The 6,809-nt window shown below is 54.2% G+C and overlaps 1 long non-coding RNA gene across 2 annotated transcripts; it reads left to right on the top strand.

The window, feature by feature from the left end:
- Positions 1 to 602: 602 nt before the first annotated feature.
- On the top strand, positions 603 to 4,273 carry LOC149999139 (uncharacterized). Of its 2 annotated transcripts, XR_016513350.1 has the most exons (6): positions 603 to 748; positions 1,264 to 1,429; positions 2,661 to 2,738; positions 3,068 to 3,143; positions 3,612 to 3,744; positions 3,899 to 4,273. It is a non-coding gene; the product is annotated as an uncharacterized LOC149999139 (long non-coding RNA). The 2 variants fall into 2 exon arrangements; XR_016513351.1 differs by lacking the exon at positions 3,612 to 3,744.
- Positions 4,274 to 6,809: the final 2,536 nt, after the last annotated feature.

Here is a 6,809-nt window from a genome sequence, read left to right as displayed (position 1 = left end):
TGTGGAGCATGGGGATGAGGACTCTCCGGCGGCCTGGTCGCAGGTCACCGCCTCCCAAAGTGCCAGGCAGGCCCCGAGGCCCCGGCCCATCTTTAAGAAATCTCGTCTGGGCGCGCCGGTCCTGCAGCCTTAGTCTGGTGTTCCGCTATTTGGGAAATGTGCTCTGGGGGCCGAGGTCGCCCCACGCCCCCACCCCCAACCCCCCGCCTCCTTCCGCATGCAGGACCCCAGCCCTCCCGGGAGAAGTCTCTGCCCCTCTTCACGTGTCCGTCCTCCTGGACTCCGTGGTCGGGATACTGGCTTAGCTTTCGAGCGGCTGCGATTCTTTTTTTTTTTTTTTTTTTTTTTGAGCTTCGGCCGTTTGTCTCTTGCCCTTGAGGCGTCTGACTCAGTGTTTTCTGCTGAAGCTTCCTGCTCCGCCTGGACGCCCCGTTCTTTCTCCTTCCCCAGTTCTTCCTCTTGGACCTGCAGGGTCTCATCCCTCTTTCTGCCTCTACCGTGTCTCATTTGGGCTCCTTTTCTGCGTTGGTTTTGTTTTTTTCCAAAAAAGGGCTTTTTCGATTTTCCCCTCCAGCCCCGGTGCCTCGGTCTACACCTGTGTCAAATCGTGTTTGCGTCCCTCACCTCGGCCAAAGAAGGGGGTGGACGGAACGGTTTTAAGCCGTGGAAATGCTTTTTCAGTTGTAACTTTCGTTTTAGTAAGGATCTTACTTTCTTTTGACAGGAGCCGTAAAGTTCAGAACACACGGTAAGTTCCGCACACGTCCGTAAGCTATCGCCTGACAAAGGGTCTGGTACTCAGCTTACAGACCTGCGTGAGAAAATGGGAGTGGGAAGAAATGATCGGTTCCCTGCTACACACTGGACTCTGGGTGCCAGGATGTGTTTTATGCAGGAGTTACTTTCAGTGGACGGGAGTCATGGGTATATATTTTCCTTTGCGGTCTCGAAGCTATGACTCCAGGACCACTATATTTTCTCCAGGAGGCAAAATAGGAATTGTAGAATCTGTCTCAAAAGTATTTTTAAGTGCTTGACTTTTGGGGGGGTGGGGGTGGGGGGGCGGAAGTCAAGACACTTTTTGTATAGTTCATGCTCTCTTGTGTTTTGATGTCATTATGGTCACCAGGTCGATCACGCACAGCACGAGAGAACGAGAGAGGGACTCGAGGGTAGAGCCTGTCAGGGTTCCCGCTGACTCTCTTGGCCCAGTGGTGCAAGCCCAGAAGGGAGTCTCGGTTTCTCACCGCTTGTGTTTTGCAGGTCGCTTGTACCAGGTTGAATACGCCATGGAGGCCATCGGACGTGCGGGCACCTGTCCGGGAACTTTAGCGAACGACGGTGTTTGGCTTGCAGCAGAGCGACGCAACATCCACAAGCTGCTTGATGAAGTTGTTGTCCCTGAAAAAATTTATAAGCTCGATGATGAGTAAGTGAGTTCACAGGGGGGAGAGGGTTTCAATATCTCACGTGCTCACATACGTAGGACCTCACGTATTTCGGGAGGGCTGGCCCGTGTGCCGTAGTAAACTTGAAGCAAACGCTTGTTATTGTGCCTTTACTGGTGGACACTTTTGATTCTTATTTGAAACTTCCTTGAGGCTTAGGATGATGCGTTATTCTTTTGACGTGCAGGGCCAAGCCCTAGGTGGAGAAACTATTCTATACCGTTCGGAGTACAGGCGTGGTAGGTGTGCAGATCTGGGTTAAGTCTGTGTGACCTTGCACCCATTGCTTTCCTTCTCTGGGCTTCGGTGCCGCCTCAAGTGGTGGTGGCCGTTTAATGAACTAGAGTAAAACGAGTGAAATACACTAGCGCAGGGTCTGACACGTGGCAGGCTCCCCGAGTGTTCAGAACGGCTATTCGGGAATTGTGTGGAAGTGTCCCGAATCTTACCCCTGGAGGTCTGGGAACAGTTTAGATGAGCCCCGTCAGTTTCCCGTCGTTGGGCGTGCGGGACTCCTAGCCTGCGGGGCACTGGGTTTGCCTGTCAGAGACTTAACCCCTGAGTGGGGGATGAGGCGGGTGCCGGTTCTAGGGCCTTTGAATGCGTGTCCAAGGAAGCGTCATCCCTCCAGAGTCACCGCCGGGCCACGGGCCGCTCGGCAGCCGGCAGGCTTGCGGAGGTGTAGTGACAGCAGGTGACAGAGGGTGCCAGCTCTAGGGGAGCCAGCGCAGCCCTCGGGGAGTGGCAGCAAAGAAAGGAAAGGCGCCTTTCCTGGGAGCCTAGCCCCTGAGCCCCCTCCCTCCGCCCCGGCCAGCCAGGCCTTTGGAGGTGAGAATACCGATGACCCAGGAGTGGGGGTAGTTTTTCTTCCTCTCTGGCAAAACCTCTGTCTTGCTTCTGGACCCTCTCGGGACTTGCTTTAGCTTCCTAGTGCTCCTTCTCTCGCCCTGTTCGGCGTCGTGGTGCTGAATACGCCTATCGAAGAACTGGAGGGGGCGCTGTGTATCTTTCATGTTATAAACGACGTCAGGTTTGTCCTGCAAAGATAAACCTTCTGTAGTTTCTGTCTGTTCAGAAGAAAACCAGAGCATTGATGCGAGCATGGTAAACTTATCATGGAACTTGGGGCTTTGCAAATACTTCTTAAAGGCCCTCTCAGACACCTGCTCTGCTTACAGACACATGAATACATTTTTTTTTTTCTTCCTCCAGGGGCATGGCTTGCACCGTGGCCGGCGTAACTTCTGACGCTAACGTTCTGACCAACGAACTGAGGCTCATTGCCCAAAGGTATGGTCAGAGAGAGTGTGACTGACGATCAGATAAGTCAGTTTGCTTGACATCTCTAAGGAGAACTCGTTTTTGCCAAGATGAGAGTCATCGCAGATTTATTAATTGAAAATTGCTTCTTTTTTCTAACCCGAACTTATAAAATGCTATGGTCATAAGATTGTTAGGATGTTGACATTCCCCTGCTCCCCTTTCAAGTGACAGGTGACTGTCAATGTCCCCCCATGGCGCAGGTTTATGTCCAGAATATGTTTTGCTTAGATTTTTGTGTCTTAGGAAAAAATGATGACTATGCCTGTGTTTTCATCCTAGGTATTTATTTATTACAGTATCGGGAGCCAATTCCTCGTGAGCAGTTGGTGACAGCGCTCTGTGATATCAAACAAGCGTACGCGCAGTTTGGAGGTAGGAAATCTGGGGCATATTTATTCCAGAAAGGGGAGACATTTTCTAGGTAATAATTTTTTTATGAGATGGTAAAAAGAAATTGAAAAGTAAGTGAAGAACTTTTTGTACATTTGCGCTTCGTGGTTTCCGCGATATGTATTATCATATGTTTTATTAATAGACCATCGAGAGGCAGAAATAGCCTTTTTAAATCTGGAAACCGATTGCTTTTCTTACCTAATAATTAAACTCAGCGCGGAGTAGCGGTCCTCCGGGTCTTAACTCCGTCTCCTGGCTGTGCCCATCTCCCGGAAGCAAGTGGACGTTTTGGTGGGCCTTAGTCTGTGGTGGCCAGAACAGAGCCACTTACGAATGCTCAGCTTCACAAGAAAGGTGCTTCAGCTACGTTCGGGGAGCTCGAGTGACTGTAGCGATACTGCTTTTGGGCGGCTGATGTGCTTGACGGTCCTCTTTTCTTGGTTAAAGGGAAAACCGTGCCTTTGGCGTCTCGCTGCTGTCCATTGGCTGGGATAAGCGTTACGGCTTTCAGCTCTATCGGAGCGACCCGAGCGGAAATTACGGGGGATGGAAGGCCGCACGCATTGGCAATAACGGCGCCGTGAGTATTTCTGTGCTGCTGTAAAACCTAGAGATAGGTACCTAACGTGATTTTGCAACGGCGATGAATGTAAACGGTATTTTAAGGTAGCTGCAACAACTTTAGCACCTGTGATTGCTATAACGCAGCCGTGCGTGTGTGTGTTTGCCCCCAGTGGAAATTGCCACGCCGACCAGAGAGAATGGAAAGACGGTCATCAGAGTCCTCGGACAGAAGGAAGTGGAACAGCTGATCAGAAGACACGAGGAAGAAGAAGCTAAGGCTGAGCGTGAGAAGAAAGAAAAAGAACAAAAAGAAAAGGATACGTGGAAGACAGAATTGGGGGTCTTATAAATCTTTTGAGCCCCATTTCAGCCGCCCTCTTCCACAGTGAGCATGTGTTGGCTTTTGAACCCGGACGGTGGGAAAGAGGGATGGTAGCCTCTGATCGGGGCCTCGCCTTTCTGTAAGTTGAGCGGTGACTGCTCTTCATGGGCCTTTCTACCCCCCTCCCCCCTTTTCTGGGAATAAAACTCGGTAAGAATGGAAACGGTGAAGGAGAATTGTCTGTAGCAGTCACTGTTGTTCACCGGGATTAGTGGGTCTGTGATCCTTCATGCTTCAGTGTCCTGGGGCAGCCCTGGAGGTGCCGGGACACAAGAGGCTAAAGTTGGTGGGTGCGAGTGTCATAAGCAGGGAAAGATGGGACTTGTGCCCTGAAGGCCTCCCTTGCTGTGTCCCTACCGTCTTGGAGAACCCGTGGCCCTCGGCCTCTGTGGGAATCACATTCTTGTACCTGTTGCCAGCCATCGACATCGATGGCTCTTCCTAGGACTGGAAGTGTGTGCGTGCACATGTATACACACACGCGTTCACGCAAACCGCTCCGAAAACACGTGAAAGGCCCGTTTACAGTGCAAGCCCTGCACCCGCTACAGTAATCGGTCATCAGTGCTTCTGAGCACCTCTGGATCCCTCAGATCCCATTTCCCTCTCCCCCTCTACTCCTGAGAGAGAACTCGAGTTTACCTTTCCCCTTACCTACGGTTCTTACAATGCGTTTGTCTGTTCCTCTGCCCCAGGTGGCACATCCCTCGGGGTAGCCGGGTGTGCCCTCTCTCCGTCTCCAGCGCTTGGTTTAAGAACGACCGTGGGCTGAGCCAACCCAGACCAGACGGGCGGGGGGATGACAGCTGTGGACGCCGCGGCAGGCCCACGGCGGGCGCGTGGCAGGTCCTGTGCAGGAGAGATTATGGCCACAGAGGAAAAGGGGCCGCAGACGAGAGAAGTCGGTCTTGGCTGAGGCGGGGCGGTGGGTGGGGGGGTGGGGGGCCCTGGTCTCAGCCCAGGAAGGCTCCAGGGCCACCGCCGCAGTGCCGGCCTCCCACACTTGTCCCCTCCACCTCTCCTCAGAGCACATTGAACCCTTCCGTCGGTTCCCCATGCGAGACTTTCAAAGATCTGCTGCGAAGTGAGCGAAGCTTAAGCTTCAGGACCCCTCGCTTCCGAGGCCTGGGAAGGGACCCTCACAATGTGTTCCGTGCTCGTGCTTTTTGTAAAGTCTGCAAAAGTAAGGTCTTCTACCTGCGGTTAATAAGCGCTACCGTCTGTTTCTGCAGCGGAACATACTTGTCTGCAGATACTTCCATGCGTAGTGAGGTTATTGTTACTCACCTCAGGGTCGAAATGGCTCTCGGGACGTGTTCCTCACCCACCTGATGAGCCTGCATACCCAGTATAGTGACAGGAAGGCACAGGAACAGAAGTTGTCACCATCGTTGGAAGTTCCTGGACAGTGGGAGAGGAACAGGGCTTGACATGGGCCAAGTCATAAGCAAACTTCATCCTTAAGGTGTGTGCAGTTACCATCTGGGGATTCAGGTCCCGTGATGCCGGAAACGCCGGGGGGGCGGGGGGGTGCCTTACGGGTATGTCGGCTCATCGAACCACTGCAGTAATTTGGTGAGGTTTCTCATTCTGATTTTCAGTTTGATACCCAATTTTGTATTTGTACTGTCGTATTCTTTTGCTTTAAGAGGACACCCCCCTACTCCGCTACACACACACACACACACACACACACACATACACACACACAGATAGTATCTTCTATATAAACCCGAATCAGCCCCTGCTTTCCCTCGTCCTGAGAATAAAGTCCACTTTCTTCATTCTGACCTGCAACTCACCACTGCCTTGTTGCTGATGCTCTGTCCTGGACCCCCGCCCCCCTCTGGACCGCCCTCTGTCTGTCCCTCGCCCTCTCTGGAATGCTCTTCTCTCTGCACTCTGTGTCTCCCGCCCCCGAAGAACTACCCCGTCCTCTTCCCTGTCCCCGTGGGACTTCGGGGCCCTCTATCCTGCTCCCGAAGGTCTTACACACCCTCCGCCCCGCTTCCGACAGGCTGCCGGCACCTCGGCCCCTCCCCTGGAGGACTTAGGAGCCGCCTCCGGAAGTCTGACCTTCCGCCACACTTCCGGGACACTTCCACCCTCCCGGTCCCACCCCAGAGGACTTCCGGGCGACTTCCGCTTGCGGCGGACCCGCCATCTTGTTCCCGCCCTAGAAGGTCTCACGAAGCCGAGGCCCAACCCCCGAAGGTCTACGCAGCCTGCGCCGCCATCTTGGTCCCACCCCAACGGTCTTCCGGGTGTACGGCCTCGCCCCGCTTCCGGGAGTCTTCCGCCACCCTGTCTCCGTCCCCGGAGAACTGCCGCGTCTCCTTCCCTGCCCCACCCCCGCCCCGGGACTTCGGGGTCCTCTATCCTGCTCCCGAAGGTCTTACACATCCTCCGATAGGGTTCCGGCACCTCGCCCCCGCCCCTGGAGGACTTAGGAGCCGCTTCCGGGTAGTCTGACCTTCCACCGCACTTCCGGGATACTTCCGCCCTCCCGGTCCCACCCCAGAGGACTTCCGGGCGACTTCCGCTTGCGGCGGACCCGTCATCTTGTTCCCGCCCTAGAAGGTCTCACGCAGCCGAGGCCCAACCCCCGAAGGTCTACGCAGCCTGCCCCGCCATCTTGGTCCCACCCCGAAGGTCTTCCGGGTGTTCGGCCTCGCCCCGCTTCCGGGAGTCTTCCGCCA

The sequence above is a fragment of the Furipterus horrens genome, unplaced genomic scaffold, assembly GCF_987537825.1.
Source record: "Furipterus horrens unplaced genomic scaffold, mFurHor1.1.pri manual_scaffold_10, whole genome shotgun sequence".
NCBI classification, from domain to species: domain Eukaryota; kingdom Metazoa; phylum Chordata; class Mammalia; order Chiroptera; family Furipteridae; genus Furipterus; species Furipterus horrens.
The sequence above is the reverse complement of the archived record's forward strand: the minus strand, read 5'-3'. Positions and strand labels throughout refer to the sequence as shown.